This window comes from Pan troglodytes, chromosome 18 (genome assembly GCF_028858775.2).
Source record: "Pan troglodytes isolate AG18354 chromosome 18, NHGRI_mPanTro3-v2.0_pri, whole genome shotgun sequence".
Taxonomy (NCBI): domain Eukaryota; kingdom Metazoa; phylum Chordata; class Mammalia; order Primates; family Hominidae; genus Pan; species Pan troglodytes.
In genome coordinates, this window is record NC_072416.2 from 46,981,868 (window position 1) to 47,005,695 (window position 23,828).

Genomic DNA, 23,828 nt, shown 5'->3' on the forward strand with positions numbered 1-23,828 from the left:
GATGGGATCATTTGTACTCCAAACCTCAGCATCATGCAATATACCCAGGTAACAAATCTGCACGTATACTCCCTGAATCTAAAATAAAAGTTGAAAAAAAAAAGCAGACAGTATGAGATTCTCCAACTTTGTTCTTTTAAAAAAGGTTTCTGGCTATTTTGACTTTCTTTGTAAATGTTACAATTAATTTGTCTATATCTATAAAAATTCGTGTTGGGATTTTGATTGAAATTGCATTAAATATCTGGATCATTTTGGGAGAGAACTGGTATCTTAACCATGTTGAATTTTCCAATACATGAGCACAACATGTCTCTTCAATTATTAGATCTTATTTAATTTCTTTCATCATTGTTTTGTAGTTTTCAGCATACAGATCTTGCATACATCTTTGTTAGATTTATATCTATGTAGCTAGTTTTCCTGAAACTATTGTACATGTTATTTTTTAATATTCCAGTTTTCACCTGCTCATATCTGGCATGTAAACAACTCTTGACCTTGCTAAACTCAATAGTTCTCATTTTTGTTTTTGCGTTTTTTGAAGATAGAATTCTTTGGGATTTTCTATGTATACAGTTCTGTTATCTATGAATAAAGAGGATTTTATTTCTTTCTTTCCCAGTTCTGTGTCTTTTTTGGTTTTGGCCTTATTACCTACGACAGGATTTTCATGACAAATTGGAGAATTGGAGTTGTGTGAGTGAACATCTTTTTCTTGTTTCCTATCTTAGGATGTAAGCATGTATTTTTTTTTTCATCATTAAATACGATGTTGGCTGTAGTTTCTTTGTGGATGTCCTTTATCAGGTTAAAGAAGTTCCATTTTATTCCTAGTTTTCTGAGAGTTTTTATCATGGATAAATGTTGAGTTTTTAAAAATGCTTTTTTTTTTTGTATCAATTGGTAGGACCATGCAATTTTTCTTCTTTAATCTGTTAATATGGAAGATTACAATGACTGATTTTCAAATGTTGAACCAGCTTTGCATTCCTGGGATAAACTGCATCTGGCCATGATACATTATCCTTTTAATATATTACTGGACTGGATTTGCTAATATTTTGGTGAGAATTTTTGTGTCTATATTCATGAGAGATATTGGTCTGTAGGTTTCTTGCATCGTCATTTTCCGGTTTGGGGATCAAGGTAGTTCTGGCCTCTTAAAATAAGTTAGAAGTGTTTCCTCTTCTATGTTTTTGGAGCAACATGTGTAGAAAATTTTCTTTAAATGTTTGCTATAATTCACAGAGAGACAATCTGAGTCTGCAGTTTTCATTTTCAGATGATTTTAAGTTATAATTTCAATTTCTTTGTGGATAATGGGCTACTTAGTCTATTCTGGATGAGTTTAGTAATTTGTGGTTTCAAGGACTTGAGGAATTTTATCTAATCTGTCAAATTTGTATGTATATGGCTGTTCGTAGCATTTTCTCATTAAACTTTTAACATCTGTGTAATCTGTAGTGAAATTTTCTCTTTAATCCCAAATAATAGTAATTTGTGTTGTTTCTATTTCTTTGAGACTCTGGCTAGACTTTTATCAATTTTATTAATTTTTTCAAACAACCAATTTTGTTTTTTTATTTCTCTATTTTTCTGTTTTTTAAATTTCATTGATTTCCACTCAGTATCTCCCTTTTCTTCTGCTTGCTTTGGATTTTTTATCTCATTCAGTTTTTTTAAAAGATAAATACTAGGTTGTTAATATGAAACCTTGACTTTATTAAATATAAGTGTTTAATGTTGTACCTTTCTCTTTAAACATTGCTTTAGCTGCATCCCATAAATTTGACATGCTGTGTTTTATATTTGTTCAATTATTTGTTCAAACTATTATTTAATTCTCCCTGAGATTTCTTTCTGACCTACGGATTATTTAGAAGTATGTTATTTATTTAATATCTATATACTTGAATATTTTTTTCCAGATATCTTTGTTACTGATTTCTAGTTTAATTCCAAGAGGCCTGCGTTTTGAGCCTCATATCCTATAGCTGGAGGTAGAAATTGGGGCTAGCTTTGGGAATAGGTATAGCAAACTCTTTAGAAATGTTTATACCCTTTGACTCAACATTTCCACCTCTTTGCTCATATCCTAAGGAAATATTTATTAATGTGGACATAAATTTGAGTAATTCCCCCAAATCTGAAACAAACCCAGATGCCAAACAGTAGGAGACTAAATTATGATAATCCAAACAGTGGAATATTATGCAGCCATTAAAACTTATGCCTCTAATCCCAGGGCTTTGGGAGCCTGAGGCAGGAGGATTGCTTGAACCTAGGAGTTCAAGACCAGCCTGGGAAACAGAACAAGACCTTGTCTCTACAAAAAATAGAAAAATTAGCTGGGCATGGTAGTGCACACCTGTAACCCCAGTTACTTGGGAGTCTGAGGCAGGAGGATCCCTTGAGCCCAGAAAGTTGAGGCTGCAATGAGCTATAATTGCACCACTGTACTACAGCCTGGGCAATAGAGGGAGGTCCCTACTCTTAAAAAAAAAAAAAAAAAAAGACTCATCCTGAGGTCAATGTGGAGCATCATGGGAAGGAGCTAATGATCTATTAAGTACTTGGTTTTAGGTCAACTCCCGTTAATCTCAATGAAATAACAAACTTTGCCTCTCTTGTTTATTGGTCTTTCTTTAGTGCCTGGAACATAGCACATACTCAGAAATATTTTAGTAAATAAATAAGGAGGATGAAAGTGTATTTCCCCACCTCATTATTGAGATATACGTGTGTGCACACCTGGTTCTGCTTTTATTTTATTTTATTTATTTATTTATTTTTTTGGGACGGAGTCTCACTCTGTTACCCAGGCTGGAGTGCTGGTGTGATCCTGGCTCACTGCAACCTCTGCCTCCTGGGTTCAAGCGGTTCTCCTGCCTCAGCCTCCCAAGTAGCTGGGATCACAGGCGCCTGCCACCACGCCCGGCTAATTTTGTATTTTTAGTATAGCTGAGGTTTCACCATGTTGGCTAGGCTGGTCTCAAACTCCTGCCCTTAGGTGATCCGCTCACCTCGGCCTCCCAAAGTGCTGGGATTACAGGAGTGAGCCACCACGCCTGGCTGTTCTGCTCTTTTTATGTGAGTTGCATTCTTGTTCCTCACACTGGCTACATGTGATAAGCATGTTTTCCCTTCTTTTCCCTGTGATTCATTCCAGATCCATTTCAGCTGACACCCTGACACTTCTCCACATTTGAGGAGTGAGTCCTATTTGGGAGGTATTCACAGTCATCATCTTTGATCACTAATTACGTACAACATCCTTACAACTAGCAGGTATAAGTAACCTCATTTTTCTGAAGGACAAATGCAGACAAACATCACTGCCTAAAGGTCTGCGATAAGTGAATGGCAGAGAAGCGTCTTGGGCCAGGATGTCCTGCTTCCAGCCCAGTGTCCTTCCCTTCACTCCCCATCCCAGCAGCCCTGGCCTACCCGAGACAAGGGCTCTGGAGCGTCTGGGACCCCAATTTCATCAGAGGTGTCTAGCTTACCAGTGCCACGTGAAATGCCACAGTGGCTCTACAATCTTGCTGGTTCCTATGTTTCCCAAATACCAAAAGGGCACAGTCTTCCATAGCAACCAACAGTCTGAAAATGTAATGACTTTTTAAAAATCTTGGGCAACTGGGCCACTTGTGCTTTGCTGCTCTCTAGCTTATATAAAACCACATAAAATACTGCAAGTGCACTCAGAAACCCTCAGCAGGCTCCAGTGAAAATAAAATGGGCTTGAGGGTGAACTGATCAAAAATTTTGGCCCTGTCACTGCGTGAACTCAGGCACATTACTGAATCTCTCTGAAAGTCACTTGCCTCATCTGATAATTGTGATAAGTGGGCATTAAAGGTGGTATTACAGTGAAATAATGAATGTCTTGTGCCTGGAAAATTGTAAGGGCTCGGTAAAGGGGATTTGCGCTTTAACTGTCCTAGTCGGCAACGATGCTCTAAATTCCTAAGTGTCCGACTTTTAAGGGAGGAGTACTCCAGTGGAACCGGAGTGAGCTCTGCCTGTTCCAGACCTGCTTTGCCTGTTTGACTTACTTCCCTCTTGTCTTTTCTTCCTTCCCCAAGATCTTGCACAGTCTCAACAAGAGTCCCTGATGGTAGGTGAGATCTTGCGGCTTCACCAGCCTAACTTCTGAGATGAGAGACGTGAGTGGAGCTTTTCACCTGCTCCAGATCTGCTCTGAATGGTCTTTGTTAAGTGTGTGAATTGATACTAGAAACTGTTGAGAAGCACTTACATTTGGGGAAATTTTTCTGAGGCTGAGAAACTGGAAGACTCCTTGGCTCTGAAGGAGAACTTCAGAGCTGATTGTCCACGCTCACCACAGGCCAAGGCTCCATGGGGGAAGGACAGTGTGGATACTGGAGGCCCAACTCCCTTGCCTAGCACCGTCTCCTGCCCTTGTGTTTCCCCAGCATCTGAGACCTTCCTCCATTGCAACAGCACCCCCCCACTGGTAGCATAAGCACCTGGATTTATTTCCACTGTCCCAGCAGACTAGGAGCATCCTGAGAGTAAGGGCTGTGGCTCGCTCATCTCTCTATGCCCAGCACAGAGTTTAGTGACTCTTCCCTGAAAGAAGGAATGAAAGATGAGTTCATTTGAATCCTGAACTGCAGGCCACTGGGTGTAAAAGGAAAGCAAAGCTCTCGCCCACCCACCCACACCTGAAAATGTGGATCCTTCAAACAAGTTTAGCAAACAGGCTTTGTTCTCAGGTACAGAGACAGCGTGACATTGTGTGAGTTGCTCTTCCTTTCCCTCTGCCTCTTTAGTGTCTGAGCAAAATGTTCTGCTTTTCATTGTCGCTCTTCAAACAGCATGTTATTGTCATGCTTCTGCCTCCTTTTAATAAAGAGGAATGAGGAGGGTTTTCTTGTACATGCAAAATTAACACAAATCAAAACTGCTGCTGTTCTTTGATCCGTCCTGGACTCTGATTCGTGTCAGCCTTTTCATTTTCCCACTGAGAGTGTACAGCTCAGGAAGGATTACACGGGGAGGAAAACCGCTTACCACTTCCCATTTGATTAACACAATTTAATGCAGCAATAATGCCAGGGAAGTTCATTACCAGGGAAAAGCTCTGATGCAGGCTGCCCACAGTGTCTGGGGACGGGGTCTTTTTATTTAAAATGCAATCAAGCCCCTATGGTGAGTGGATCCGTGAAATCCTTCCTAAGCTGGGGAAGGTGGAATTGCCATTTAATGTAGACAGACAAAAATCCCTCCTGTTTGTACAGCTTTTGACAATTTATTCACGCTGTCTACGAATATTTAGTGTGGCTTCTTATGCTCAAAACCTTGGGATGAAGAAAACTGAAAGGGACTGTACCCTCATTGTGCTTACAGCCTAGAAGGGGAAGTGGACGTTTTTCAAAGACGAGCACATTGCTGACAGGTCAGGATGTCATGAAGGGGTCGCGCCAGGAGTGTGGGAGCAGGTGGTGCAGCACCTGTCTGGGAAATCAGGGAAGACCACCCTGAAGAGGTGACATACAGGCCAAGCTCAGAAGCATGAGTAAGAGTTGATGTGGAACAAACACAAAGGGGAGAGGTAGAGCTCTTGAAGTTAAGAAACTCCTGTGTGAGTTGCGAGGCAGCAGGAGCCTGGCCTGCTAGCAACACTGTCAAGTTGTCCATGTGCCTGGGGCAGATGGGGCAGGGGACAGATGGGGATGGCACTGGAGAAGAGTTTTGATGTGCCCAAGGCCCCAGGCTGCCTCCTTCTTGCTCTGTGGCAGCCTGGTGTGAACAACGTAGAGTCTCCCTCATGGCCAAGGAAAGATCAGGAATGTGTGATCTCTCAGCCTGGGCAAGATGGCGAAACCCCATCTCTATAAAAAATAAAAAAATTAGCCAGGTGTGGTTGGCGCACGCCTATGTTCCCAGCTACTCAGGAGGCTGAGGTGAGAGGATTGCTTGGGCCTGGAAGTTGGAGGCTGCAGTGAGCTGTGTTCAAACCACTGCACTCTAGCCTGGGTGACAGAGTGAGATCCTGTTTCAAAAAAAAAAACAAAGAAAGAAAGAAGGCAAGAGACAGAGAGAGGGAGAGAAAGGAAGGAAGGAAGGAAAAGAAAGAAAGAAAGAAAGAAAGGAAGAAAGAAAGAAAGAAAGAAGAAAGGAAGGAAGGAAGGAAGGAAGGAAGGAAGGAAGGAAGGAAGAAAGAAAGAAAGAAGGAAAGAAAGAAAGAAAGGAAGGAAGGAAGAAAAGAAATCTGTGGCCTGCAACTCAGAGCACCCCCTGCTTCTCAGCCCCACGGGGACCCTCCTCAGCTCCTAGGATGGGAAGACGATGGCCTAGAAGGTCCAGGCTGGAAGCCCATCCTGAGTTATCTGGTTCACTTGTGTCTCAGTTTCTGCCTCTGCAAAATGAGCTCACTGGGGTCACTCTTTGTTTGCCTTGCAGCACTATTGGATGGACAACCTAAGACAGGAGACTCAAGCAGTTTCACAGAGTCCTGGAGAAATATCAGGGCTAATCAATGGTAACCACTGGCAGAACCTGCAGGGTGGGAACCAGATCGGCGCTGGCCGGGCATGAGGAAGGTGCCTTGAACTACGTGGAGATTGGGAAGATTCTGCCTGACTTCCAGGAATAAATTTGAGTCTTGTGAGGAACTGGGGCTCTGAAATCGTCCTTGTGTCACCATAGGCTAAGATATGTTGCAGTAAAAACAAACCTCAAGTCTCTTAGTGCCACAGCAGCTTATTTCTTGTTCACATGAACCTGGCTTCAGGTCTGGGCAACCATCCAGGGCCACCGTCCTCGATACCATGGGTCAGCTGTCCAGGGGAGGGAGGCTGTGGCTGACTGCCACAGGTCATCAGAGTCTCACCCCACCTGGAAGTGACATGGCCCTTCCACACTCATTGCAGCGGCCAAAGCGGGTCACATGGCCATACTCATGCTCAGGGGGCAGAGGCACTCCATGGTCCTGCGTGGCTGAAAGAAGAGGAAAGTGGGAAGTTTGGGAGAGCAGCGCTCACAGCTACTGTCCTCCTCTTGGGACTCCTCAGCTGTGTTCACAGGACTCCAGACACTGTCCATTCCCAGCCCTCCCTCGACTCAGGACAAAAGCCAGACCCTGCTGTAATGAAGGAGCTTTCCAGTTGGGCCCCCACTGTGTGTCCAGCCCACTGTCCCGGAAGCACCAGTGCCAGCCAGACTCAACTGCTTTAAGTGCCCTCCCCCTGCTTCCTTTCCTCCGTGGCTCTCAGCCAGCTGCTTCCACTTTTGGAACCCATTCCTTGACTTCACAGAATAATCCCTACTGAGGGCAGGCATCCCTGCTTTGCAAACCTGCCCTGCCCCGCCCCTGCCCTTCCTCTCTCCACCCCCAGCCTGGGCCAGCTGCTTCTCCTCCAGTCCTGACAGCGTTCAGGCCACTCTGCCACCTGCCCCCACAGCCCTGACCATGAGCATTCTGCCTCCTTAGCCCACATGCCTCCTTTGACCCCATAACATTTATCAGCTTTTAACACACTACATATTTGTTTGTTTCTTATGCATGCTGTTTGTTTCCTGTCTTCTCTTCTGGAATCTGGATTCCACAAGGCAGGGATCTTGCTCTCTTTCATTCACAAATGCATCCCACATGCCTAGCATGGGGCCCGGCACTTATTAGGTGCTCAAGAAATATGTGCTGAGTGTCCCCAGGGAATGCCCAGCCATGCCTTGGCTCCCCCAGCTGTCTAGTCCCAGAGCATAGAAGCCTCTCTTTCCAGATCATCTTGCTTGCATTTAGAGGCAACTAAAACCCCTCTGAAAATGAAGGATCTCCTGGTCAGTGTGTCTGCCCATCAGGACATTAATAGTAAATGACAATGCCTCACTGAGGCCCAGTGAGAGGAAGGGAATTGTTGAAGGGTGTTGCCACCATGGCTGCCTGCCTCTGGCCAGGGAAGTCAAAGGAAAGGCCGGGAGAGGCCTGATGAGCAGCCCAGTGGGAGGGAAGCCCAGGAGAACAGGGTCTCCAATCCCTGAATAATCCTTAAAAGGAGAGAAAGACCAGCTCTTTCTCATTTCCCCTGAATGGCAATGGCAGAGGCTGTCTTGAGGAAGTACAGATTGCTCTGATTACCAGATTTGAACCAGAAAATTAAAGTAGAGGCTAGCGATATAAAGAAAAAGACACACAGGCCAGGGGTGATGGCTCACATCTATTATCCCAGTGCTTTAGGAGGCCAAGGCAGGAAGATTGCTTGAGGCCAGGAGTTTGAGACCAGCCTGGGCAATGTAGCAAACCCCTTTTCTACAAAAAAGTTTAAAAATTAGCCGGACGTGGTGGCGCACACCTATAGTCTCAGCTACTTGGGAGGCTGAGGTGGGAGGATTGCTTGAGCCCAGGAATTCGAGGCTGCAATGAACTTGGGCTTCACTTTGTGGTCTTGGGTGGAGGGGACCAGACTGAGGGCTTGTCGAAGTTTTCTTACTATTTCCTATCGGTGTGAATTCAGCTTTCTCATCCTGTATAGAATTGTCACATGCAATCTTAGGAACGCACTTTACTTCCCTCTTGCAGGCAGAAGACACATCTGTAATCAGCCTCCTCTGTTGGAGAGAAAATACCTGCATGAGCGAAGCGAATTGAATAGGGCGAGGAGAGCCTCTTTTTGCCAGCTGAGAGCCTGAGCCTGGCTCTGTGGAGCCACCTGGGCCTTGCATGGTGACAGGAACTCTTTGCTGACAAGCCCTTAGTCTGTGGGAAGGTTTATCTGCCAGCGCTTTAATAAACTCTTCATTATAGCAGCTCAAACCTGGTGACCTTTACCCTCTGTGGGAGCCTGTATGTGTCACGCACTATTTATTCACTGCCTCGAGACTTCCAGGCAGGAAGGTCGAGACCTGCTGTAATTTGATAAGCATTTGGGATGTCAAAGTACAGAATCCAGCTTCTTTTCCCCTTTGGACAACAGAAATAGTGTGCTGATGTTTGGTGTTTCTTCCTCTCCCATTCCTCTGCAGTAGTGATTATACTCTCATGGCTTTCTTTCTTTTGGTTTGTCACATCTGCGGATGAAAGGGAGAGATGGGCTTGGGTTTGGCCTCTGGAAGCACGTGAAGAGTTAGTCCTAACGTTGTGTCTTCTGTTTGCGTGATGCTCTGACCTTCCCAAGGGCCTCCACGTCTGTGTTTTGTCCTTACAGCTTCCCGGCTAGGAAAAGCAGGACAAGGCGTGTTCTATTTGCAGATGGAGCTGTTCAGGCTCAGAGAGGAGCTGTGATCTGCCTTAGCGTCCAGAATGAGCTAAAGACAGACTTAGTGAGAACCCAGCTTGCCTGGATTCTGTTTACTAAGGTGTCTGGCAAATATTTAGTGAGTTGTTACCCTGTGCCAGGCATTTTTCTAGGGGCTGGAGAGATGCTGATGCAAAAACAGACAAGGTCTGTGCTTGAGTAGAGTATCCATCTGAAAGTAGAGGTAGTTTTAGGATATTCTCATACTTTTCTGCCAAATGGTTGTGTTTTGCTAATTTAACTTTAAAACAAGGCTTAGGATGTAGCACTGTCACTTGGAGTCTCTCTTTCTTTCTCTGTTTTTCCTTTTCTCCCCTTTTCTCCTTCTTTTCCTCTTTCTCTTCCTTTTTCTTTTCTATTAGGACCTGCTGTGGAGGGGAGGGGGTACAAATTTATGGCCACAACTGTCTACTTCTTTTCTTTCTTTCCTTCCTAATGATTTCAATAATTTTTGATACAACGCACCAAAGGCTTTTCTTGCACGGGAACAAAAGGTGAAATGTTAATATGATTTTATCTGGGTTCAGATTGGATAAGGAAGACCTTTTGTTTCCTACCTTTCATCTTCAAGTCGGCACTCGTTAATTAAATCAAGCCTGTGGAAAGTGACCTTTGGGGGATGGAGACTCCTGAGAATAGAATATTTTAATCAAAAATGGGCAATAAATAAATAAGCAAGAAAACAGTGGTTAGACAAGAAACACTCTGAAAACTTTCAGATGAGGGCTCTTGAAGGAAAGGTAATTTGCTTTTTTGGGGGGTGGTGAAAGTTCATATTTAGGTTATGAGCCACGAAGGTCCTGCAAATGGGGCCACTTGGACAAAATCATTCACCCTTCCTTCCATACATCCTAGAACAGGGAACAGGCCCCTGCTGATTTTACACTCCCAAGACCACCATGGTGCTTTTCTTGCAGTCGGATTGCAAAACGGGCAGCCCCATTTCTCTGAGCCCTTGCCTTACCTGGCCACAAGGGGGCGTAAAAGAGACCTTTTTTTTTTTTCCCCCCCTCTGCGTGCAGAGGAAACCTGTGAGGCTGCGCACCTCTGGGCCAGGTGTGGCTGATGGATGACTCGGTCCGCTGGGCTTGGGGGGACTAAAAGGGCGCTGGACATCTGCCTGCTCATGGGAGTCAGCCTCACCCCAAATCTGAAAATTCATTATGCTGGGGCAAGACAGGCTTCCGCTGTACAGGAAATAAATGGATGGGAGCACTGTGGCGGGTGACAGTGTGGGCTTTGGAGGCTCTGGGACTTATTTGCTGTGTGATTTTAAGTGCACTAGTTAGCTTTTTTGAGTCTCAATTTCGTAAACTATAAAATGGGGATAATAATCTCACTTTATAAGGTTCATGAGAGGAGTCCATGAAATTATAAATATAATAAGTTGGCATGAAAGTGACAGGTACTCAATGCAGAATGGTCATTATGATGGCTCTGTCCCTCCGCAGCCCCACCCTGCCCACAAAATGTGCTGCCTGCAGAGAATCCAGGCATATCCCACTGCCTTTTTCATATTTTAACAGAAAGTTCTACTTAAATATACAGTAAGTCTTCTAATGGAAGTTGTCTTTTTTTTGTTGTTTTTTTTTCAGACAGGGTCTCAGTCTGTCACCCAGGCTGGAGCACAGTGGCACAATCACAGCTCACTCCAGCCTCTAATTCCCGGCCTCAGGCGATCCTCCCATCTCAGCCTCCCGAGTAGCTGGGACCACAGGCACATGAAACCACTCCTAGCTAATTTATCTATTTTTTTTTTTGTAGAGATGGGGTTCCTCCATATTGCCCAGGCTGGTCTCAAACCCTTGGGCTCAAGTGATCTGCCTCCCTTGGCCTCCCAAAGTGTTGTGATTACAGGCATGAACCACTGCGCCTGGCCAGAAGCGGTCTTTGAATCTAAATATATACATATGTGTGTGTATATATATTTATTCATGCATGCATTAACTATTTAGTGCCTAGCATGTGCCAGGTACTCTGGAGGCGCTGGGCATAAAATACAGAGCAGAGAGCAAGCCCAGTGCCTGCCCTCATGGAGCTCCCAGTCTAGGCCAGTAATGTTCAATAGAATGTTCTGTGGTGATAGAAATACTTATCTGTGATGTCCAATATGGTAGCCATTAGCCACATGTGGATACTGAACACTTGAATTGTGGTAGTGACAGGAAGTGTATTTTCATTTTAAATAGTCACACATGACTAATGGTTACTCTATTGGATGGTAGAGGTCTAGAGGAGAAACATGGAAATGTTTAGCACAGAGCCTGGCATACAGTCAGTACTCAATAAGTGCAGCTTTCGTTTCCCTCCCTCCACTATGTGGCACCTGGTACCATGTTTGTTAACTCCTCTGCTGCTGTTACATGTTCTTAAGGATGAGTAAGGTCATCTCAAATAGACTCTAGAAAGATAGGCCTCAGTGTGGATTATTTATATGTACCTTCCAGGATTTTGCACACATTAAGTGCTCTTTAAATGCCTATTAAAGAGACAATATGGTGTAAGAAAGGGAACATGCTTTGGCGCTAAGAAGAAATGAATTTACATCTTGGCTCCATCACTCAGCAGCTGCACAACCTGAACAAGTTACTCAAGCTGTCTGGGTCTCAGCTTTCTCTCTGTTCAACGGGGTGATGATGGGCTACTCTGTGGGGGTAGTTGTGAAAACAGATGAACTCATGCATGAAAAGAACCCAGCATGGATCCTTACACAAAGCTGCTCTCCAAACAGGAGAAAGCCAACCAGAAGACAAATGATGATGCTTCTTTGGATGTTCCCAGCTTCACAGATGTGGGCCCTGTGAATATGGTTATATTCAATGAGTGTGACTCTGTTGTCCTGGCTGTGATGACTTGTTGAGGGATTAGCATCTGATTCTAGATAAACAAATTGTATTACTTACCTGTTTGTTGCTGTTGTTATTTATTTATTTATTTATTTTTACAGTAGATCTAAGGGGAGAAGTTCATCTCTTCTCTGCTGGTCCCAACCACAAGAACTTCTCATTACCAAGTTACCCCTTAGGTGGAGGAAGCTGGTCTGCAGTAAGAAATAATAAAATCAACAACGCATGCAAGAGAAACTGTAATACATAGTGGGAAAAGGCATGTGAGTCCTGGAAATGTTCACGCCCTGACCCCTGACCCCTGATCCAGCCTGCAGACCCAGCAGAAGCCCTCCCAGGTCACAGGAGGCTCCTTACTCATCCTTCACAGACATTCTCCTTTCTGCCTGAGCAGATTTGAGCTGGGTTTCTCTCACTTGCAATGAAACAATTTCTAATCAAAACAGCAATCATCCAGACATGCCGCCTGTCTTCTGTTCATCTGTATCCCATCAGAACTTTGCCTTGAATTCTGTCCTGCCTTCTCTTCCCACATCTGCTGTGGCATAACTCAGAACCTGGAGTGGTTTCAGGGCTGGGGAGAGTGCTATGTCCCTGGGAGTTAATTAGGGCAGTTGGAGTCATTTTCTGTAGCGTTTATGTGATGTTGACTCAGGACAATTTAGTAGCAAAAGAGCAAATGCAGGTGTCTCTGAAGTGCCCCTCAGAGAGGCAGCCCCATGTGTGCAGCAGAGAGCAGGCTGAATCAGGAGACAGAAACACAGGTACAACGTCCCCGCCTGAATGCTCACCAGTATGAACTTGGACAAGTCATGGCCTGGGCCTCAGTTTCCTTGCTGGCAAAATGGAGGTGATAATATATCATGCATGTCTCATGGCAAGTGCTGTGTGTTTAGATAGAATTCATAAATTCAACACACCTTTATGGAGGGGCTGCCCTGAGCCTGGCACTGTGTGTCCATGCAGAGCATTTTGAGAACTGTAGGCTCTCATCAATCTTCATCCCCCCCTCCGTTAAGGAAGAACTGGGAGGTGCATCTGGGGAGGACAATCTTTACCTGTCCTTTCTCGGATATCAGATGAACCAAGGAGGCAGTGGTCTCATAGCAGTCTCTTAACTTACGTGACAACCAAACGGCTTCCCCCTGAGACCAGCTCACATCTTGGGCTCACCTTTCCCTGAGATGATCACCCCAGCAGGCGCCACCCACTCTGTTCCCTACTGCTGAGTGTGGAGGCCTCCTTCCCTTTCTGGAGATCCAGGAACAAGAGGCTTGCTTCTCCCACAGTCCTATAGTTTCTTGCCCCTGTCTTCCCTTTCTCAACTGGCCAAAGCCAGGATCATTTTTGCCTTGGGCCCTGTTGCGTCTTGACCTTACACGGTCACGGTTTCTGGGTCCTTCTCTGAGTATTCCCAGCTGCAGCTGGCTGGCTCCAGGCATGAGCAAAGCCACACAAACTGAGAGCTGGCAGCCCTGCCTGGGTCCTGGTCCTGGCTTTGCTCTCAGACCTTGGGCATGTCATATCTCACACTGCCTGCTCCTCAGAGTCCTCGTCTATAAAACAGGGATAAAAATACCTGCCCTTCTGACCTCACAGATAGGAAATTAGATTAGAGCTGTGAGATGCAGCAAAGCACTATGTGACTGCAAGGTGCTAGTATTATTTTTTATATAACCTTAAAAATCTTATTACAAAAGAGATATATGCTTATAGGAGAAAACTTAGAAAATGCAGATAAGAGAATGATGAAAATAAAAATGGTCTGCCATCCCATCATCAACAGAGGAATGTGTAAATAATTCAGTGGATATCATTCTAAGATCTACACCTATTTACTTGAAATAGGATCATACTTTTTGTGCTATATTTGCAATTTGATTTTTCACATAATAGCAGGTAATCACTGGAGGTATGCCTTGCCAGAAATTAAATGTGTAGGATTTCCTTCCTCAATTCAGAGCCAGAAAATCACCCTGGAGTTGTTGAAAGTCATCTTCCCCGTCCTCCAAAGAGTAGATGTTCCACATCTACTTGACTCACTTGGGACCCTCATTCCGGAGGAAGGGCTGCGGCGCAGTGTCTGGGGAAAAAGAGTTATATAGTCAGACCCTTGGTGCTTTGAGAGTAAAGAAGGAAACCTGCTTGTTCTCTAGAGGAGGGTCCCTGGGAGGTAGGGGTTGGTGGCCCTAGTATAGAGAGGAGGTAAGAAATGGATCCAAGGCTGACCCTGCATCCCTGGAGCTGCCTAAATCCCTCAAGGTGGTGGGGGACCAGGAAGAAGAAAAATGATCTGCACTCCTGCATGTAAAACTCTAGAGACCCCTGGGCCAAGCTTGGCACTGAAGGAGTGATATTGCTGTGTCTCCCTCAAGAACAAGACGGCCTCTACAGTGATCTAGACTAGGAAGAGATAGTAGCAGCAGCTGACCAGCATTCAGCTCAACACAGTGTTGGATGGCCCACAGCAGTGGTCCTCAGATCCTTCCCAGAGTTTTCTCCATGTGGAGAGCTGGATAGACCCTCTGTTTCGTCTGGACTGCATTAAGTCCCCAGGAATCCTGGACAATTCATGATTGGTGGGGACCTTAAGAGGGAGAGAGTAACTCTTCCACCAATTACAAAGGTGAAGCATTGAACAACTAGTTAGAAAAGTGTAAGAGACATCATTACTTGTAGTGGGTTGAATGGTAGCTCCCAAAAGATATGTTCATCTAGAAGCTATGAATATTTCCTTATTTGAAAAAAGGGTCTTTCGCAGATGCAATCAAGTGAAGGTCTCGAGATGATGTCATCCTAGATTTATGATGGGCCTGAAATCCAATGACAGGCAACCTTAAGCAAAACAGAAGGATATTTAAGACAAGGCAGGGGGAATGGGTAGGGGTCACCAGAGGGGTATGGCTTGGAACACCCCAGTCCCTAAACTGGAGAGCAGAGTAAGAAGGGTGTATTTGGAGCTGACATTCAGCAGGTGTGGTATCTGACACAAGAGCCAATGGTTCTGTCTATATCCACTCCTGGTTTTACAGTGTTCTATGGACCCTGAAAGTATCTTTTAGGCTTCCAATAGATCCATTTTTGTCAAGGCAGCTAGGGTTGATTTTTATTGCTTGCAACCAAAAAACCTACCAGGTACAGATGTTAGCTTATGGGGTCCTGACACAACTCCATGAAGAAAGTAGATAGTGTGATTCCCCTTTTACAGATGAGTAAACTGAGGCTTGAAGAGGCTAAGTCTCCTACTCGAGCCTTGATATGGTTTGGCTCTGTGTCTTCACCCAAATTTCAAGTTGAATTGTAATCCCCACAAGTTGGAGGAGGGGCCTTGTGGGAGGTGATTGAATCATCGTGGTGAACTTCTTCCTTGCTGTTCGAACTATAGTGAGTTATCACAAGATCTGGTTGTTTGAAAGTATGTAACACTTCCCTCTAATTCTCTGTTCCTCCTACTCCCATCATGTAAGACGTGCTGGCTTCCCCTTTGTCTTCCTTCATCATTGTAAGTTTCTGAGGCCTCCCCAGCCATGCTTCCTGTACAGCCTGCAGAACTATGAGTCAATTAAACCTCTTTTCTTTATAAATTACCCAGTATCAGGTAGTTCTTTATAGCAGTATAAGAACGAACTAATACAAGTGTGGTCAGTGATGAGGTTAGGGCTAGATCCAGTTCTTCATCTAAGATCTTTCCTCTCTATTTGCTTCTTACCTGGCCTAAGAGGACCAGAAAACAGAAGAAGCTCCTGAACTTCTTCAGGATTGATGATGAGCTCCACTTTTTGCAAAAAGTCTGTGTATATTCCTTGCAGTCAACTGTTGCAATGAGTCTGTTTAAGCCAAGTGTTGGTCTGCCCACCTTGATGGAAGAGAAGTGAGTGTAACAACTTTAAGTTGTTGAAGCAACAACAATTTAAGGCAGTTGAATTTGAGATAGGAGGCCTTTAAATTTATTCCCAGAATGACTTTGAGATGAGTCTGAGGGACAGGGAATGTTGCTTTCCTTCCAAACCTGCCTCATTTCTCCAGTAATCTCTCAAGTGTCATGAAAAAAAAAAACTGGGAAAGTTTGTTCTCTATGAGGGCTCTTTCCTGTGGATTCAGGGTGAAGCAAGGGTTTTCAGTCCCTGAAATGAATCTCTTTAGGCATTCTTGAAAGTTGGCCATAAAGACACGTTGTAGGGTAAGGTGTCTGCTCATACTCTGAAATGGAATAAAATCTCTGCATGGTTTAGAAAATAAAAAATGACTGAGACACCTTCTATTGATTTTCCTCCCCTCATCTCACACCACTAGGTGAATAAATTATTCTTAGAGGTTTTGTACAAATTACTCAATAAAGTCACAAGCAATGTGCCTGGTAAATGTGGTCTGCTTTGATTCCAAATTTGTAAGGCAGGAATTGCTGTTAGAAAAGACTTTATGGGTCATGGAATCCAACTCTCACTGCACAGGTATGAACAATGGCAACAGAGATTGGGAGACTTACCTGGGAGTCACAGAGCAATTTGGTGACAGAGCTATTAGCACTCAGAACATTGGGCTGCACCATAGTATCTCCACATTTGCAGGTATGTGAGGTAAGAAGGAGTCTTGGGGGGGGTCTCTGTGATGGTTGGTTTTATGTGTCAGCTTGACTGTGGATCCCCAGACACCTGGTCAAATGGTATTCTGAGTATGTCTGTGAGGGTATTTATGGATAAGATTAACATCAGAATCAGTAGACTTGGCAAAGCAAACTGACTTACCTATATGTGTAGGCCTCATCCAGGTAATTGAAGACCTAGATAAAACAAAGGCTGAGTAAGAGGGAAATCCTTCTACTTCACTGCTTAGAGCTGGGACATTGGTCCTTTCCCACCTTAAGACTCGAACTGAGACACCAGTGCTTCTCTTTTACTTTGTTTGAAACAGGATCTCAAGACAGAGTTTTGCTCTGTCTCTCCAGCTGGAGTGTAGTGATACAATCATGGCTCATTGCAACCTCTGCCTCTCTGGCTTAAGCAATCCTCCTACCTCAGCCTCCCAAGTAGCTGGGACTACAGGTGCGCACCACCACACTTGGTGTGCTAATTTTTAAATTTTGGTATATATAAGGTCTCACTGATATTGCCCAGACTGGTCTTGAACGTCTAGGCTCATGTGATCCCCCTGCCTCAGCCTCCCAAAGTGCCGGGGTTAGAGGTGTGAGCCACTGTGTCTAGCCATTTAAAAAAATACTTATTTTTCCTTTTTATTTTTTAAGAGATGGGGTCTCACTATGTTGCCCAGGTCAATCTCAAACTCTTGGCCTCAAGAGATCCTCCTGCCTCAGCCTCCCAAAGTGCTAGGATTATAGACATGAGCCACTGCATGCAACCTCAGCTCTTCTTACGTCTTGATCCCGCTAACTTTCATATTAGAACTAGACATTGGCTCTCTGAGTCTCTAGCTTGCTGGCTGCTGATCTTGGGACTTCTCGGGCTCCATAATTACATGAGCCAATTTTTAATAATAAATTTCTTTGTGTGTGTGTGTGTGTGTGTATGTGTGTATCTCCTGTGGGTTCTATTTCCCTGGTGAACTCTGACTAATACTGTTCCCCAAAAATGGGAGGAAAAAGTGATGATTTACCCAAAATCTTGACTTCTGAAGAAGGTGAAAAAGATATTCAACAAATATTCAGCATTCTTACCTGAAACATGAATCCTGAAGGGATCCTGAAGGGATCCATGTTTCTTCATGGATTTCTTGTTTCACTTGTTTTGTTTAATATAGAGCAACTTTAGCCAATAATATTGCTATGCCATTTCTTCAACTACATCTATAGATATGGTTTATAGCAGAGGTTGCAAATGATAGCTTTGGGTTGGTGTTGCCCTAAAGATGTGTTCTGTTTGGCCCACATTATAGGCTTTCTTTCCCTCCCTACACACACTGTATTTTTGCAGTTGCTTTTAACATGCTGTGTCTAAAGCATTGTTAAATTTACATTTAAAAAGCCAAGAGATTGTGCATAAAAATCCTATGTTTTTGCTTTAAAAACAAAGATCTGGTAACACTTGGCTCCTAAATGGACACAATCAGTGAAGGCTAAGTAGCAGCTGTCTTTTCCATTCCTATATCTGTTGTTAGCTCACTTTAGTCCCCACCCTTCCCAAATGTCTCCCTGATGCTAGAGCTGAGGGTCAGTGCCATTTGTTATCAGGGTTTTGCTGCCCGGATCAATTATCAAAGAATTCGGAATATCTTTGGAATGAAGACATTGCTTCAATCTATTATCATTTCTTAGCTACTAACTATAATCCTGGAACAACGTTAGGAGGTGGCAATGCAAAGACAAATTTGACGTGGCTTTTACCCACAATGAAATGCAGTCACAGAGAAGTGGTTTCTGTATTCCTGTCTCAATCCATATTTTTGTAACCTCATCAGTTACACAGGTTGCTGGTTTGGCTGGAGAAGGTGTGTATTGGAGAGAAGTGAGGGTTGGGTAGAGAGGTAGGGCAGTGTGAGGGCCATATCTGTGGATGTGAGGATGTTGTAGAATAGTTTCTGAGTGGAAGTATTGCATGATAACAACAACAAAATAACTGTGGCAGAGACCAGTTGTCCACGAGCCACTCCTCTTCTTCCTGAGCACTCAGCTGGACTATGTTTCCCAGCATTCTCTGCAGTCAGGCAAGACCATGTGACTGAGTTCCCATTAAGGGAACAGTGGGTGGGAGTGATATGCTTTTCCAGACCTGGCTCCTCCAACTCTCCCATGTGAGAGCTTCCATCTTCTTTCTCCTCTCAACAGTTGAATAAATAGATCCTGAGGCTGTAGGTGTATCATGGAAAGAGCCTCGATCCCTGAATCATTGTGTGGAGGGGACACCTGCTGTGGACCGTGATGTGAGCAAGAAACAAACTTTACTTTGTTCAGCCACTGAGATTCTAGGATTTATTTATTACAGTAGATACCATTTTCTTAACTAAAAGCAGTAACAACAAGAAGAATGTATTAAGTGCTTACTCTTTGTTAGGAACTGTTGTAAGTGCTTTTCATATATTATCAAATTAAATCATCACAATTCTATGATGTAGGTATTATTATTATTATTGCTACTTAATAGGGAACTGAGGTACAGAGAGGTGAAGTCATTTGCCCAAGGTCACACAACTACTAATTAGAATCTATGCTTTATGGCAGGATTATTCTGGAGCGGAAGAGAAGCATGGAGGGAGAACAATTAAAGGAGGCAGAGAACCATCTGAGCACAGAGTAAAATGACTTACAATTCCATGTGGTTCTCCTGAGACTAATTCTGAGCCAGCAGTGATTCAGAAACTCAGGACATGGTGAGAACATTACATGCCCCCATGTTTCTCACACCTATGCTGGGCAGGACAGGACCTTGCTGTGCAGGAGGATAGTTGGAAGCTGAAATTGCATCCTTAGCCTTGAGGACTCTTTAGCATCACCAGAGAGCTCTTGTTTCTCTCTGGCTTCTAAGGCAGTGAGTACATAATTTTGATAGAAGGGCCTTTGAGGAGGAAATGTCCCCAGGGCCCAGAGATGTTATTTAGGTGGGAACTTCAATCCGGAGCCTGAAAAACCACTCCACTGGTGCCTGCCCAGACCAAAGAAGAGGGGCTCTGGGGCTCAGGCAGCGGCCCTGGCCCTTGGTGGGGTTCATTCCCTGAGTTCCGGGAATCCTGCAGGAATCTCTATGAAGAGTGGTGACTCAGTGATAACTCCCATCAGAAGAGACTTCACCTGCAGAGGCGTTTCTCCTCCTCATTCCCAGGTTACACTGACCCAGACTTTGAGCTCAGTCATCAGAGAAAGCAGGAAGGAGCGGTGGAGGCAGCTGTGTTCCCTCTCAGCTTCCTCTCTGCAGCCAGATCCAGAGCTCTCCTGGGGGGCGAGGGGTGGGGGTTGCTGCACTGGATCGTGGTGGGGGGGCAAACCCCCCACCTTGCCTGCTGCCCTCCGTTCCTGAGTGCCTCACACAGTCAGCCAACGCTCATCGAGCATGGACTTTGTGCCAAGCACTGTGCCCAGTGCTGGGGAGAGCACTCTCAGCCCACAGGTGAACAAGAATCTTCCTCTCCCTCCAGAGCTCCCATTTGTCCACGGGGAGATGGCTGGAAAGCAAGGAAATGGATGGAGGAGATCTTTTCAGAGCTAAGGAACGTGGTGGCCCTGTGGTGGGGAGGGGGGCACTGTAGCCGGGGGGTGGTGTCAGGGAAGCCCTCTGAGGAGCTGACACGTGTAGAGAACGAGATGCAGACCAGCCCCTGAGCACTGGGGGAAGTACCCTTGGAGGGGACAGCAAGGAGAGAGGCCCTGTGCTGGGAGAAGCTTCGGCGAATGGCATAGAGTCCAAGCTACAACAGGGTGGTCTGGGGGCTGGAATGGGGTGAACTGAGAAAGAGAGCAGAGGTTGGTGGGGGAAGAGGGGCTTGGTCACGTGGGCTGTGTGGCCACAGGGAGAAAGGAGCACCGGCCTCCACTTTCTCTCCTTTGGGGACTCTGGGGAATGAGATGCCTAATAGGTGGCCCAGTGCCTGTTCTCTGGAGAAACTTGCTCCACTGCAAGTTTCAGGGAGTTAGGTGAGGTCTATGTGGGAGCATTCCCTGGGGTTGGGAGAGACAGTATAATGAGATAGTGACGGTCGGGGAATCTGAGAATCTTAAAGTCAGATGACCAATCCTCAAATCTCCAACATTCAAAATTCTAACAGTGTGTTACAAAATGTAACAGTATCTTACATAACTTGGGTTCTACTTTTTTGTCATCAGTGTAAAACGAATAATAGTATACCTACCCTTTGGGGCTGTTGTGAGGGTTCAATGCAATGGTGAATTCTAAAAGTGAGCACAGTGTCATGCTCCATAAATAGTAGCTATGGTTGTTATGGTTAATGCGATATGTCAACTATTAGGACGGTTTGTTGAGGAAGTTAAGTTCTTAATCTCCTCAGTCCTTTTGGAATAATGGTTCTATTAGGCCATTCTTGCATTGCTATAAAGGAATACCTGAGACTGGGTAATTTATAAGGAAAATAGGTTTAATTGGCTCACGATTCTGCAGGCTATATAAGCATGGCACCAATATCTGCTCAGCTTCTAGGGAGGCCTCAGGGAGCTTTTACTCATGGCAGGAGGCAAAGTGGCAGCAGGCATGTCACATGGCCAGAGCAGGAGCGAGTGAGTGAGTGAGAGAGAGAGAGAGAGAGAGAGCGAGAGTAAGGGAGGGGCTGCACACTTTAAACAAGCAGACCACTCTGGGGGGCTGTGAAATTCCAAGGGGTCACTGGGCTGAACAGATGGCTGGCAGATATTGGTTTTAACTCACACCTGGCTGAGTAAATAATGTTTACTCAAGAGGACATTCCTGAGGACAGGAATGTCGTGAGGACAGCACCAAGCCATGAGAGATTCGGCCCCATGAGCCCAAACTCCTCCCACCAGGCCCCAGCTCCAACATTCCATGAGATTTGGAGGGGACATCCAAACTCTATCAATGGTGACAGTGGTGAAAACATTGTACTATGTCCCAGACTCTGTGCTTGCTGATCTCATTAAACCCTCAGGATCCCAGGAAGAAAGAACTCCTTTAATCCCATTTTTCAGATGAAAACAGCAATGCCCAGAGAAGTCAGTTGACTTTCTAACCATCCCATGGCTGCTGCATGGCAAAGCCAAAGCTGGACACACAAGTGTGTCTAACTGGAACCCAAGACCATGGCCACCTTGCTAAACGTACTCTGTAAGGATTTTCCCCTCCCTCTTTGAGTTCCTCAGCTTTACCCCACATGGCACATCCCTCCCCACCTCCACACGTGAGATGCTACTCAGACATGTGTATTTCCTGCTTCTCTCCTTAAAGACATGTAGTAAATCCACCATTTCTAAAGCACCCTGCAGTTTTTCAAGGCCAGGCACATCTATCATCTTTCTTAACCATCACTGTAACCCCCATCCCATCCCCAGGCGTGTCAGCCAAGGCTCTGAGAGGCTGAAGCACAGCTTTTCCAGTGGCAAGGCTGGGACCAGTCCCCAGTGTCCTGATTTCAGTTCATCTCTTCTGATGGACAGCATGCTGTTTCCTGGCACCTGGGGCTAGAGCAGACACTCTCAAAGTCATTGCTGAGTTTGATTGAACTGAATTGGGAGGGAGATGGGTTCCAGAACCAAAAGCAGGGGAATGCAGCATCCTGGACGCTCAGTCCCAGAATTGTCCTTATCTGCAGGCTTCAGCTCACCAGCTGATGGCCTTGATGTCATGACCAGGCCTGGGTTGAGCCAGGCCTCCGGGAAAACCTAGCCAGGAGCCACAGTGTGGGAATCCACTGCACAGACACAAGCCATGACGGCATCTCTTGCCTGCCGGCCAAGATTTCCTCCCTCCCCCTGCCGACGGACGCTTCCACCCCAACCCTCACCTCAAGCACCAGCAGGAGCTCTCACTCTCCTCCTGCCCCCACTCGGCTGCCATCTGCCAGGCTGTGCACTGGCCTAGCTGTGCCCGGGACTGGGCATCAAGCCATGGCAGCACACGGGCCTGCAGGCTGGGCGGCCGGGTGAGCATGTGTGAGCCCTGCATGTGCTGTGAGGCTGCAGCGCAGCCGGGCTCCTTGTGCGGGGGGAGGTGGCCATGTGGCATGATTGGCAGGAAGGGTGGGGGTGGAGGCCTGGGAGGGAATGCAGGCAGGGGGCACACTTCTGCAGCTGCCCCCGTCGGACCCCCAACCTGCAATGGGACTGGAGGAGTGGGTCGAGGAGAAGTGGAGCAGCTGAGCTGAGCTAACAGTGCAGCATCCGGCGTCGCTGCTGAGTCAGCTCTGGACAGACGTGGAGGGGCTTAGAGTCCTCTGCCTCTTTGCAAAAACCTGTTTTAGCAACAAAAGAGTGGCTCCCATTCATTGAGCACTTACTGCACGCTGGGCATTATGCCAAGCAATATCCTTAATGGTACCAAATCCTCACCACAATCCCATGAGGGAGAGGCTACTACCATCCCCATTCCATGACAGAGGAAATGAAGATTAGGGTAGCTAAAAGTTATCCTGCCAGTAAGTGTGAAAGCTGGAACTCAACTCCAAGGCTACTCAGCTCCAAATGCCACGTTTGCCTCCTGATGGTGCTGTCCCCAGCATCTGAGTCCTCCACACTCAGGAGGCTCTTGCCGGCAACCTGTGACCTGTGTTTTCTTAAGTGGCATTTATGGAACACTTAAAGTTTACTCGAATGTGTTGGATATTAGTGGGGAGCACATAATAGAGATGGCCTTCCAGCCACGTATTATCTCACTGAGAGAGTAAAAAATGAGCTGGCAACCAAGCAAAACCAGCTGGCAACTAAGCAAAACAGCTAGACCAGAGCCTTAAACCCTACTAACAATGAGACCCACCAGGAAAGCTTAAAAAATACCAATGCCCAGGACCTACCCTGGCTCCCTGAGTCCAAGTCTGTAGGAGAGGGTGCTAGGATCTGGACTATTAGAAGTTTCCAGGGCAGTTCCAGTGACATATCAGCGCTGAGATCCTCTGGGATGGAGAGTTCATGGTACCAAAGCTCAGAGGAAGAAATCATTCCTGGAGGTTGATGTGGTCAAGGAAGGCTTCCTGGAGGAAGAGAAACTCAAGTGTGTGTGTGTGAGCACGTGCGTGTGTGTGTGTGTTGAGGGGTGGAATGGGGAGAAGAGAGGGTATTTCACATGGCAGATGGAGCAGGGACAATAGGCGT

General features: G+C 45.6%; 1 long non-coding RNA gene across 2 annotated transcripts in view; it reads left to right on the plus strand.

The window, feature by feature from the left end:
• LOC107968733 (uncharacterized) overlaps positions 1 to 19,375 on the plus strand; it is a 94,395-nt gene extending 75,020 nt beyond the window's left edge. The window contains exons 4-5 of one of the 2 annotated variants that reach the window (XR_001710126.2): positions 16,564 to 16,680; positions 19,284 to 19,375. This is a non-coding gene — a long non-coding RNA (uncharacterized LOC107968733). Of the gene's footprint in view, positions 1 to 3,172; positions 3,292 to 4,091; positions 6,100 to 16,563; positions 16,681 to 19,283 lie in introns of those variants that run through there. The other variant, XR_008539796.1, reaches the window with a different exon arrangement.
• The last annotated feature ends 4,453 nt before the right edge of the window (positions 19,376 to 23,828 follow it).